At 43.4% G+C, this 13,118-nt stretch overlaps 1 long non-coding RNA gene across 3 annotated transcripts in view; it reads right to left on the bottom strand.

Moving 5' to 3' along the window:
- The window catches only part of LOC309659016, a 154,344-nt gene that overhangs the window by 134,356 nt on the left and 6,870 nt on the right, over nucleotides 1-13,118 (bottom strand). For all 3 annotated transcript variants that reach the window (XR_014262494.1, XR_014262495.1, XR_014262496.1), the window contains one exon: nucleotides 8,005-8,112. This is a non-coding gene — a long non-coding RNA (uncharacterized lncRNA). The remainder of the gene's footprint in view (nucleotides 1-8,004; nucleotides 8,113-13,118) is intronic.

Raw genomic sequence — 13,118 nt, 5'->3', positions numbered from 1 at the left:
GGAGAAAGACAAATATCATACTACTTCACTCATATGTAGAATCTAAAAAAAAAAAAAAAAAGAACAAACAAAATAAAACAAAAACAAGCTAATAAATACAGAGATCAGATTAGTGGTTACCAGAGGGGAAATGAGTGGGGAGAGGTGGGTAAAATGGATGAAGGGGTCAACTAGACTTGTGGTGGTGATCACTTCATAGTATATACAAATGTCAAATTATAATGCCATACACTTGAAACTTATATAATAAAAAAGAACACTATAATAACACTTTGGCTGAGCTCAAATTATAATTCTAAGAATTTTTTAAAAGGTAAAGAACAGCAACAGAAAACTAAGTATATTTTCTTTTTTCCTTTAAAGTCCTAATATAGTAATATTAATAAAATCACACAAATTCATTATATTAAGAAAATACAATCTGTTAAATTATTGGCAAAAGACAATTACATCCCCGAGGGCAGGGGCTCTGCCTTTATCTACTTCACATGCCTTAAGCATGACAAGAACTTTAAGTGTTAACTATACCTCAAGAACAATAAGCACAACTGTAACATAATTCTCCTAAGAATCAAATAATAGGAAAATCCTAAAGAGCTGGAAATTCAAAACAGGACATGGACAAAATTTTACAACGTGCAAATTCTAACATTAGTAGAAGAAAATTCTATCCCTTGTAAGCCACAGACAAATTCCAAGGTCACAGCCCGAAAGTGTATATTGGCTGTGTCAGTAGAAAATATACAGCCAACGCTGGTTTTAAAATAATCTCAACTTGGCCTAAAGTGAAGTCTTTCTCTTTCTGACTTACTTCACTTAGTATGATAATCTCTATGTCCAATCATGTTGTTGCAAATGTCATCATTCTTTTTTATGGCTAATACCATATGATATCACTTATATGTGGAATCTAAAATATGATACAAACGAACTTATTTACAAAACAGAAACAGAGTCACAGACATAGAAAACAAATTTATGGTTACCAAAGGGGAAATGGGGTGGGGGAGGGATAAACTAGGAGTTTGGGATTAGCAGATACAAATTACTATATATAAAATAAACAACAAAGTACTACTGTAAAGCACAGGGAACTATACTCAATATCCTGTAATAATCCATAATGGAAAAGAATATGAAAAAGAATATATATATGTATAACTGAATTACTTTGCTGTACACCAGAAACTAACACAACATTGTAAATCAACTATACTTCAATAAAAAATTTTTTTAATAAATAAGTAAAGTGAAGTCATTAAGAACTGAGTAGAAACAGTGCAGACATCAAAGGATCTATAATCCTGGTAGTATATATGGCCAAAAGAAAATTATCTTTTTACCATATCTGGTCGTTGTTTCTGCAAACAGCACACTACCTTTCTACAAGAGCTATTATAACTAAGTGAGGGAACATATGTGGTCTATATATAGACTATACATTCTTGTGTCTCACTGGGATCTCTCTGATTTAAGCATTGTTGATTTGGTGGTTAAAATTCTGTATACTCACCACCATCATCAAGATTCATATTGTGGTCAGGAAGAAAACAGGTCAGTCAGGGGCTAGTTTCCTTTACCTACACCTTTTCTCTTGAGTTTCACCTACCTGCTAGAGCAATATGGGGAAATTTAACCAGTGTAAAAATTCCTTATATTACACACTACAGATGTTCACCAGAACTTTCAACTAGACAAGAACTGCCTTTTGAAATACTTACACACACATATACATATATACCACAGCTTTCTCTCCAGACAGAAATGCTACAGAAATGAAAGAAATCATATTCAGTGAGTGTAAGCAATGGCTAAATAAAAGGGGTACTGGTGTCTGATTACATTGGGTCTCTCCTCCCCAATCTAATATGCTAGGGGAAATTTCCTACTAGAAGCTGCTGAACACATAAGCTAATTGATCTAAAATCAATCAATTAGATTGAGAAAAAAATGTGTTATCTGGTTTATTGTTAAAACACAACTACCTTGAGAATATTTATAGCATTGACAAAGCTACTATTAGTAGCTTCACAGGCCCTAAAAAGAGTAACTACTATTACAAGTTTCCAAGTACGTATTTACAGAAGGAAGCAAACAATTGATTAAATCAACTTTTTTGGTCTAGACGCAACAGATTTCGGGCAAAATGGTTTTACAATAGGACACATAACTCCACTTCTAGTTATACTGCTACTTTTTCATACGAGAGGCGTGGCACTGTCTGTGTGAATATTATGACTCAAGCTTACTCACCTTAACTAAGCATGAATTAAATTTGTTAGAGTAAAAACCTGAAAGAGAACGAACATGCATGTAATTCTAAGTTGCCATTTTTAGAATGGAGTTTTGCTCCAAAGGGATTTTAAAAACATGTTTCCACATTATTCTATTTGCACTACTTTCACTTTAGTGCTCTGGTAAGTTGGCTGCTAAATAGAAACAAGAAACAAACTCATTTTCAAAAAGAAAGTCATTTGTGATTTGACCATAGCATAAGCTACATAAAAAAGGAAGAAGTAATTTGTTAAAGACCTGACTGCCAAAAGATTTTGAAATTTAGATACACGTACATGTAAAGAGACACTTATGTTTGTGCCCCTCCCTATTTTCCTGGTCCAGTTACCATGAAAAGATCAGAAAATTAACTGTAGGGTAAGGAGCCTATCGAAAGTCTCATTATATCCAAACTGTCATTCTTTCCAGGAAAGTCTGGAAAATATAGAAGGGAATCACAGGCACTGCAGGACACACGGTCTTCTCACTCTATAAGTAGCTTCCAGGCTGATATGACTTCAATGTTCTTCCCCACAAAAAAGATATTCTAAGAGAAAAATACCTTTCCCGCATGCACAATCTCAAAATCATACATGCCTGTGGATCGTCTTTAATCACAGGCTAGAGCAGCGGTCAGTGAGCCAGTACCCAAAGATGACAGACAATGTGGACTGAAGAAAAGAGTGTTTGAATGGAAGTAGAAAGAACTGAATTTTATTCCCAGCTCTGTGATTTACCTACATGGTCTTGGGCAAGTTAGTTAACCACTCTGGGCCTCTGTCTTTTGTTTGTTTTATTGTTTCATATGGAAAACAAGAGGTACTCAAAAAACTTTTTTAAATTATGGCTAGAAAAATATCAGAGAACACGTAGAACTATCCCCAACTTCACAGATGAGGACAGTAAAGCAGAGAAGTATACCCAGTCACAGGCGATTAGATTAAAAGGGTTCTAACAGCTGTTGCAGCTCCAACATTTTAAAATTTGTTTAAAATGACAAGTCACTTATGTCAAATTTTTAAACCACGTAAAAAAAGTACATAAAAGGCAAAAGGGTTGATAATTATCAAATTTAGGATGATGATTATCTCTTCAAGAAGCCATAAGGGAATATAATCAGGAAGAGCTTCAATTGTTCTGGTAACATTTTATTTCTCAAATTGAGTTTGGAGTACATGGGTGTTTGTTTCTCTTTATATACCATGTTTTGTCTGGAATATTTCCTAATCATTTCTTAAGTAACCATCAAAACATCTTTAACCAAAGTCTGAGTGAAATAAATGAAAACATTTCTCTGGAATTTTAAAGGTCCGTGGAAATAGTGTGTGGTTTCAAACATTCTCCTGTTGAGCTTAAGAGGTAAATATCACTATGTCCCCTAATATAAGGAAAAAAGGGTAAAACAGGCTGTAAGTATATATATATAAAACTATTTGCTAATCTAATCTCCGGCTTAGTAAAACATTAAAAATACACAAATCGCACAAAACACAAAATGAACTATATTTTTAATAGCATGATTAACCCATTTAAGAATACTGAGAGAAATACCCAATAATTCGTACTCTAAACATATGCCTAAGAGAAATATATTTGAGTCTCACCTGAGAGCCAAGTGTTTAATCATCACAGTTCTTTGTTTATTTGTTTTCAATGAGACAAACAGGAACTGCAGTGGTTTACCAAAAGTAAGCAAAGGCCTTTCTAAACCTCTACATGGAACCTACCTGTAAAAACTGTCTCTGAAATCTCTGAAATTTTCCAACAAGAAAGTATAGGTCATTCAGCGAAATATATTTACTGTATTCTACCATAATAGCTACTTAACTGTTATCATTATGATGCAGATATATAATGGAAACAGATGTTCCTTTTTCCTTTCACCAAAGCACAGGAAAAGCATAAACTTGCTGATACTGCATGGACTACTACCATAGCACAATAGAGGAAAAAAGACATTAGCACACGACAATATTAGTTTTTACTACACAACTAACTGCATAAAAAGTAGAACTTGAGATCATTAAATCAATATAATTTTCAGCACTACAGAAGGGAAACAAACAGATTTATATAGCCAGCCTATTTCACATCTGCGGTTGGGAAAATACTTCTGAGAGACTAAGTATATGCAAAATGTTACCACTGCTTTCAGAGCACAAGGAAAAGAGTGTTGTTCTGTTTTCTTTCCTCGTGTATCATGCATTAGAATGCTGCCTCTACAGAGAACAGTTTTTAAACAGTATAAGATGGAAGAACCTTTCTGAAAAACAATTTGGCAGTTCATATCAAGACTCTTAAAAAACAGTCTATAGCCTCAATCCAAGTAATTTCTTTTCTAATAATATATTAAGGAAATTAACCAGAGGGATGATAAAAGATTTATTTTAAATGCTATTCTCCATAACTTTATTTATAATAATGGAAAATTAGAAACCTAACTCTCTAACAGTAGAACAATGATTAATTAAATCATATATGTTAAAACAGTATACAGAGATATAAATGACTTTAATGATAATTTTAATTATATAGGAAAATTTTCATTGTATAATGCCAACTGAAGAAAAGCAGGACACAGTTTATATCTATGAGGTGTGTGTATGTGTGTGTGTGTATATACACACACACACACATATATATAAAATGTTTGGAGGAAAAAGTCTTAGAAAAACACACAAAATATCATATCTAACTTTTGCAAATTCTCTATTATGAGCAGATACTTTCTTAATCAGAAAAAGATACTTTTTCTTTAAACAGTTAAACAATTCTATTTCCATGCTCTAATACTCTCTGTCCTTGTCCAAAGTGTCTAAAAATTCTTTGGGTCAAATACTCTTATAAATATTTAATGGACTTAAAAGTTATGTTGACATGCTATTTGATCCTAAAATCTGGCATAGAAAGAAAAATATCTGTCACTCACATAGACATCACATTTTTTTCCTGAGTTAAACATTCTTTTCCTTACAAGTTAGAGAAAACTTTTATGGGACAAACATTACAAATGCTTACTTAAGAGCTATTAATATGAGTTTTAAGTCACAAAGTCAGGCAACTTTTCAATTAAAAATATTTCTAAAGCATATTAAGTAGCCTATTAATTGCTCTCTGAACATGTGAATAAAAAGTTTGCCATAGCTTTTGTAGGATTCCTAGTTTCATGATTCTATTTTTAGGTGAAGGAGCTGATTTGTCTTAGGCTATTACTGTCTATTACTTCTAGAAGTCTTGCGGAAAGGTGGGAAGCAGCAAATTCTGGCAATCTGCCTAAAGAGAAATCAATGAAACAAATTAATCCTTCGCAGGCTGCAATGACACAGTAATCCATCATTCAGAGCTGCTTTTATATACCAAATCAGAGAGCAGAGGAAAGAGCCCTGGGGGACATCACAGACAACAACTTACACCAACACTGGGAAAATACTGAGGAATCAGTTTATTTAAAGAGGATAGATTTCAGTTGATTGCCTATTTCATCAAATAAAGATTGTTTTCTTTCACAGTGTGGTGAACCCAAAGCCTGATGACTGTATCTTCAGAATTCAGTACCATATATGCTGGCTGACGTCAATAGGGGATGGGATGAATGTTTTAAAATAATTAGCATCATTAATCAGTATGAACAAATATCTGGCTAGAGTAATATCACTTTTTCCATTAAATTTCTAGGTGTTAAACACATTCTCTGTTTTCAGTAGGGACTAACTGTAAATTCACCTACTAATCTACAACTTAACTGCCAATTCCTGGTAAACCACATTTGAGGTATAAGATGTGTATAACTTCCTAAGTACTGTGTTAAGTTCAAAGACATGAAAACTTTAATTCCATCTCTCATGGTATAAATTCCAACAAGCCAACCAGATTATAAATAAATAACTTGTTTTATCATGATAAATAGCTCTCTGGCTCATAATAGACAATGAAAGATAAATTTAAATGTGGGGGGTTTTTTTAAATAAACTTATAATCAATGTACAGCAATACATTTACACTGACTATATTTGTTTATTTATATACAAAAACATATTCATCTAAATTTATTTGTTCTTATGTAGAAATGTATGCACCTGAGTATATCTTCCTCGAGTAATGTATTCTGAGTGAAAGTATATTCCCTATATGAAAACTAATGACAAGAACTATAAAGTCACAGTGTATTACTATTGTTAAATGCATGCATCTGTTTCATGGTTAAATGTGAGAAGTTAGTGAAAGAAAAGAATTTTCAAGAAATAAGTAAACAGAAACAAACCTGTCACAATGGTCCCTAAAATATTAAAAGCCCAAAATATTTAATCACAGATCCAAAACAGAAAAAAAAAAAAAAAAAGGTTAAATAAATGTTAACTAGTCAATTTTTGAGTGGCATCTTCGATTCTGAGGTCCATGGCCATATGATTGCAATTCCTAGACCTGCTGATGCATTTTTAATTCAATGCATGGATCTAGTATTTATTGATTTAATAAGGTTAGGGGTATTACATTGTTGCTGCTACTGATGAACTGTCAGCAATTTAATCTAGTGAAATCTAACAGAGGAATATATATTTTAGAGAAGGGGGTGGGTGGGGGGAAGAGAGGGGGAGAGAAAGTGTGAGAGTGAGAGAGGAGGGGGAGGGAGGGAGGGAGGGAGAGAGAGAGAGAGAGAGAGAGAGAGAGAGAGAGAGAGAGAGAGGGAGAGAAAGAGGCAATAGCCAGGTAAATGTAATCCCTTCAATACCCTTGACAGTGGCAAGACCAAAGCCCCTTTTCCCTCAGACTGCTTTGGGCTCCAGACACTTATTAAAGATGTTGGCCACCAACTAGTTGAGGTCACAATGAAGAGACTGCAACAAAGTCTTGCAGGAAAACCTTCAGCATTAGGGAAAGCAATAACTTATCTCCAATATCCACCCTCTGGCCTCTTCTCAAAGGTCCTGAGGTGCATGCATGCACACACGTGCACACACCCCCCAAAGCTGAGCCCTTACCTTCTCACCTCAGGGTTTAAAGTGGCCCTTCAGCATTGTCCTCTCTCTGGACCCTAACAGTCTCCAGAGCATCATTAGCATGCAAGCGGACAGAAAAGAAAGGAGACAATTCACTTTCTCAAAAGCAGTTCTGCCAAAGGAGAGAGGCTTTACAGGGTATGTCAAAAGATGGAGGTGTTACAGGATCCAGAATCAGAGAAGGGGAGAAGAATCCACCAAAGTTGCTGAAGCAAACACTTAGGGAATATTAGAAAGCTTTTTGCGCTGCTGTGCTACCCTGCTTGTGGGTTTATTTCCCCCACCTGGACACCTGGGAAGCATGTTGTGCTCCAGCTTTTCCCTGACTTTGAAGAAATGGATAATCTAAGGAGCAGTGCTGCTGCTGGGGTCAGTAAAACTATGCTAATTGGTGAACCTAATTGCTTCAAGCAGTCCTGCCTCTAAACAGGGAGAGCACAGTTGATGGAGTCAGTCTGTTCCTAATAAAATGAAGAAGCACTGAATTAAATTCCCAAGGAAGGCACTATAAAAGTTTCCACAGTGTAACCAAATGACTTCACCTATGCTATTACCCCTAAGATGACATCTTTGAAAGAAAGCAGACCCCAGTCAGGCTACATATTCATAAATTGGCTGAGTTTAGGCCAGTGAATCTGGATTGATTTAAAAAGGCTTTTTTATCCTTCCAATCAAATGAAGTCACTGTTAATTAGGTGCTTTCTGTTAACAATGTCACTCTTCTCCACGTTACCTGCTCACACTCGCAGCGCCTCTAGTGCAACATCTGGAGAACCAGTTCCCCTGCAATCAGTCCTCACAAGTTTGGCTCGAGGGTGGTGGTATTTCCGTTTCTCAATCCCTGTCTGAAGGAAGATACTATTCAGTGTACCAGTGGCGAGATACACAGCAACTCTGTAAATTGAGAGATTATAAAACAATCTCTGGGAAAACTCTCCAGATACAGTCTTCCAAAAAATTTTTTTTCTTATTGACTACACAGCCGTTTCTAAACTGTGCTGTTCCCGCCTCGTGGACGGAGGTTTTCAAAGCTGCCGAAGGCCACGAAGTTAACTCCCACTGACTTTCCAACTTCTTAAAACCAAGCTCCTCGAACTAGAAGTTAGGGTGTGAGGTTTCCCAGCCCTGCCCCAGGCCTTGCTCCCTACCCCTCTCAACCCAACACCTGAAGAGGACCAGCGGGCCCGAGGCGCGGCGACCTGTCGGGCAGCCCCGGAGGCACCAGGCTCAGAGCGCTCCGGCCAAAGAAAGGAGAGAAGCGTAGTAAGTTAGCCTCGCAAAAGCCGTCTCGCTCGACGGTGGGTCTCCGAACCTTACAAAGTTGGGCGGAGGCCGGCTCACTCCCTCCGGGTCCACTCCGAAGAGGTCTGCAGCGCCCACCCGAGGGGGGAACACACAGCCAGCGCCGACCGAGGGCTCGGCCCCGGGGTTCGGGGAGCGTGCGCCACCCCCCGGTCGGGCCTGGCTTCCTTCTTGAATCTCTTCCTCTGCGCGGGCCCGGGGTTCTGTCACTCCGGCCGGCTCGCGGGGTGGGGGCCTTCAGCGTCGGCGCAAGCGCTGCCCCGGAGGACGGCCAGACGCGCCCACCCGCAGTGCAGGCCCCTCGGCCGCACGCGGCTCCCCGCTCGCGTCGAGCGCCTGGCCGCCAACGCCGCGAACGAGGCTTCGTGCCCGGATGTGGGCCTCGCTTCCGGGAGCGGCTTCCCCGCCCCACCGCCCCCACCCCCAGGCTGAGCTTCGGGCCCGAGCTCCCAGGCCTCAAGGGAAGGAGTGGGAGGGGCTCCGGGGGGTCCCTACAGGGAAAACGGGAGGCCAGAGCGCAGAATTCGTTCGCAAGGGAGCGCCCTCATGGGCTGAGGGATGTGAGGAGACGGGGGAGTAAGGGCCCTTAACAGCCGTGGGGACGGCGCGGGCTTCGGGCAGGTGTCTCCGGGCCGCTTTCCGGTTCCGCAGCGCCGAGGGCCACGCTGATCCGAGGGCATCGGCGGACGACGAGTGGCCGCCACAGTCACATCAGGACTCCGGCGTCCCGAAGGCCACAGGCCTTTGGGAAAGCCTCGGAGACCCGCCGCCAGGTCACGCAGTTCATCCCGGGCAGGGAGCTCCTGAGCGGGAGTAGCCGACCAGGACATGGACCCAGACCTGGGACCCTGTCCCTGACTCAGGCGCTCGAGGACCAGACCACGGCCTTGGAGACCGCGGCCTTGGAGTCCTCCCCGGCCAGGGCTGCGGACGGGGCGGGAGGCACGACGGTTAAGAGACCGTGAGTCTCGAATTTCTAGACATCACAGAGGGCAGAACCACAGTAGATAAGATTAGACAGCGACGGTGGAAGGACAGAACCACCCCGAGACAGGCACACTCTGTTGGGACACTTAATTGCTCTTTTTCAAATCTTGAACCCCAAAGCTTCGCCCTGTGACAACGCACGCCTTCTCCACAAGGAGGTTTGGGGAAATTAACTTTCTTGGGACTCTCTGGTCCCTGTTATGTGGGCTCAGGGAGGAAGGCAGACAATAGCAGCAGCCGAAACACCTGCGATCTCTCAGTACAATTAAACATGGACGCTGATTGGAGTCATTTCTCCTTCCGCTTCCGGAGGGAGCTCAAACCTGAAGCATCAGGTTATCCCTCTCCTAAATGTAAAACAGGACACTCGCAAAACCTGCTAGGAACACCGCCAACCGCACCTGGAGGGGGTCCCCCTTTGCAAACAGAAAAGGCGATCTGATTGTTTTCACTTTCGTGTTTGTGTGAACCTGAGTTGGGGGCTTGCGCAGTGTAACACACTCCTGTGACCCTCTGGAGACTAAACTAGAACTGAGCAAAGGGAGATCAGGTGAGGGTAAGGGACGGTGCTGAGGAGAGAGTGGCGGGCAGAAGTCTGGGTGCGTGGTGCGCAAGGGCGGCGGGACCCGCGGCGGGACCCAGCTGCGCGCGGGTAAATCCCAGAACGCCTGGCCACACGGCTCTGCGCAGACCCCGCAGAAATACGGCCACGTGTTGGGCTGCTGCTCTGACTCTGCATTTTGGGGCGATCTACACACACACGCGCACACACACACACACACACACACAGCGGCGCGTGTCTCTCTCTCCCGGAGCTGAGGTCCCTCAGAGGTTGTCCAGACATTGGAACCCCGCGAGTGTCCGCCTGGCACTGCCACTTGACAATTTCGCTCTCGCTGGATGAGGGGTAGCTTAGCCGGGGAGGGAGGGCAGACGAAGGTGCCTGTCTCGTGGGGATCCAGCCCCGCGCCGGATAAGAGCTGATAGAGTGGCCGAGCCCGGGGAGGGGCGGCGTCCTCCGTGGCTCAAGCCTCCTCCTCGCCCTTCTGTCCGGTCACCTGTCATCCCGAGCTTGCCAGGTCCTCGCCCCGCTCGGCTCTCCGCGGCCACGCGACAACCCCCTGCCAGCCTGAGCTGCGCGCCCTGGTGGTTCCCGGATGCCCCAGCCCTGAGAGCCAGGGCTCACCCCTCACTGTAGCCTCTAGATACAAACAGCACTGGCGTCGCTCTTCCGGCCGCCAGATCCCGGTCTTATCCTCCCACCGAGCAATGACTCGCCGGTGTTTGGGATGGTGGTTGTTTCTTTTAAAAGTATATTAAAGGATCATTGGCGTCTCCTTGTCCAGTCATTACGCCTTTATCCCTATCAATTAACCACACCTCAGAGGGCTGCTATTAAGAGGTAAATTGAGCTGCAAAAGTAGGTATCCCGTTTCGGACAGATGTTGTCATCTCCCGCTGAGATAAGCGGCCGGCAGGGTCCGACCCGCAGCTTCCGCAGCCGCCCAAGCCGCGCTGGACCAGGCTAAGGACTCTGGGCCAAGGGGCTGGAAGGGAGGTCCCCGCCCAACACTGCGCTGGCGCTCTAGGAGCCGGGGGAATGGGGAGGGCCCTAGTTCTCGGACCTTAACCACTGTGCAGGTCAAGGGGAAGTGTCTCCAGAGTTATACCAGGGAAAACGCCAAGAGCAAGCCGTGCGTCTTTACGCAAAAAAGTAGAGTGGAGAGTGTTAGCAAAGACCCAGCTCCACCCCGGAGACCCAGAAGGGGGGCGGCGGAGGTGTGGGAAAAGGGCAAAGTAGTGACTTTGGCTGGCAGCCCTCCGCCGACACACCCCACTTCCTCTTCCCGCCACTCCAGCCTCCCTCCTCCCTGGTAGCAGGCCCCCACCCAGGACACCTTGTGGAGGAAGGTGCGGTGCTATGGAGATGCTAGATATGGAGCTAGGGGATCCTGCACTGAAACGTGGCCTTTAGGACAAAGGAGATTCACTAGGGACCGACGTGGCCTTCCGCCCAGATGTGTCTTTCCACTCTTTCTCACCCCCAATCACTCCTGAGGACTTGGAGCACGGGCTTCGCACGCGGCTGGGAGATCCTGGAGGGCTGAGGGAAGGAGAGAGCAAGGGGACGTGGCCCTCGCTGCAGTTTCTGGACTTTCCTCCCGATAGTGGCCACAATATATTTAGCCAAGGCTAAAGGAGATTAATTTCCCAGCATAATCCAATTAAAAGATTTCTAAAGTAATCTTTTGCGAAAAATGAAAAAAAAAAGTGCGCAGCTGAAGAGGGGACTGGTTTTGATGACAGTGATTTATCGCCTCTGCCCAGCATGCGCTGCCGCTCGCTCTCCTGCACGCGATTTGACCAGAACATCCCGTAGGTGCCTCCAGTCCAAACCTTAGCCTTTCTGAAAGACAGCCATCCATCATGCCAACCTGGGCAGGAGAAATAAGTGCAAGGGACTGGGGTTGCTTACAAGCACCACAGACTTTTTAAAGTGCTATTAGATTTACGGTCTCTTTTTTTCGACGCCCATCCAGAGTAATTAGCACATATGTTCTAAATAGATGATAGTTTTGTGAGCAATAAAGCAATTACCCATCGTTGGAGCTGACAGTTCCTCCAACTAAACTCCAGCCAGCAGCTAATTGGAAAAGGCATTTCAGCTCCATTGTCTGCAATTAGTCCTGCTAAACTACTACACCCCAACTAGCTGGTTTGAGGTTAATTTATTCAGTGTTGTATTTGCACGGACGAACCATTGCCACGAAGGGACTTGCCTTTTGCCCCCACCAGACTGCGCCCTGGGACTACAGGAGCAGGTGGGAGGGAGACGCCGATGTTTTGGGGCCGGGATGATTCCCAGGGAAGGGAGCGCTTGGCCCGGCCTCAGCTTCAAGGTCAGTGTCCAGAGAGCTAAGCGCTGCCGACAGAGAAAGCCATTGTTTCTCCTGCTGGGCAGTCACTGAAAGAAACTGCTCAGTTCTCAGTTTGCGCTACCAAAAGCTTAGTGTTAAAAAAAAAAAATTAAGCACAGAGGAGGCGACTAGGTTCTGAGTGCATCTTTCCTGCTGCACACCCAGTTGTGACCCTGGGCCACCGAACTGTCCCCAAGGGATAAAAGTAGACTCAGACTCGCCAAAACAGCAAAATTCCAAGCCCTCAACCAGGAGAGGGATTCTCCAATTCTAGGAGTGGTTGGGGAAAGAAAAGACTAGAAAGGTCAGGAAGCCCCGCTTCTGCCTTCAGCCTCTCTGAGTGCAAAGTCCCCTTGAAACTGGGGGTTTTCTGTGAATTTCTTTCTTCGCTTTTTCTTTTCATTTTTCTTTTTTCCTTCCTTCTTTCCTTATCTTTTTTCTTCTTTCCTTTCTAAAGTTAAGCCCAACAGGTCCAAAATTTGTACACAGTGACTGGAAAAAATGTGTTAAACGTCGGTTTGACGCCCCACCGGAGCTTCCAAATATCCAGCGGCTGGGATTCTTCTACTTAATTTAATCTTTATTGGACAGGGCAGCTCCTACACTCCTATTCACCAGGAAACCCCGGGAAACGGATCCG

This window comes from Balaenoptera physalus, assembly GCF_965194825.1.
Source record: "Balaenoptera physalus genome assembly, chromosome: 3".
In the NCBI taxonomy this organism is placed as follows: Eukaryota; Metazoa; Chordata; class Mammalia; order Artiodactyla; family Balaenopteridae; genus Balaenoptera; species Balaenoptera physalus.
The sequence above is the reverse complement of the archived record's forward strand: the minus strand, read 5'-3'. Positions and strand labels throughout refer to the sequence as shown.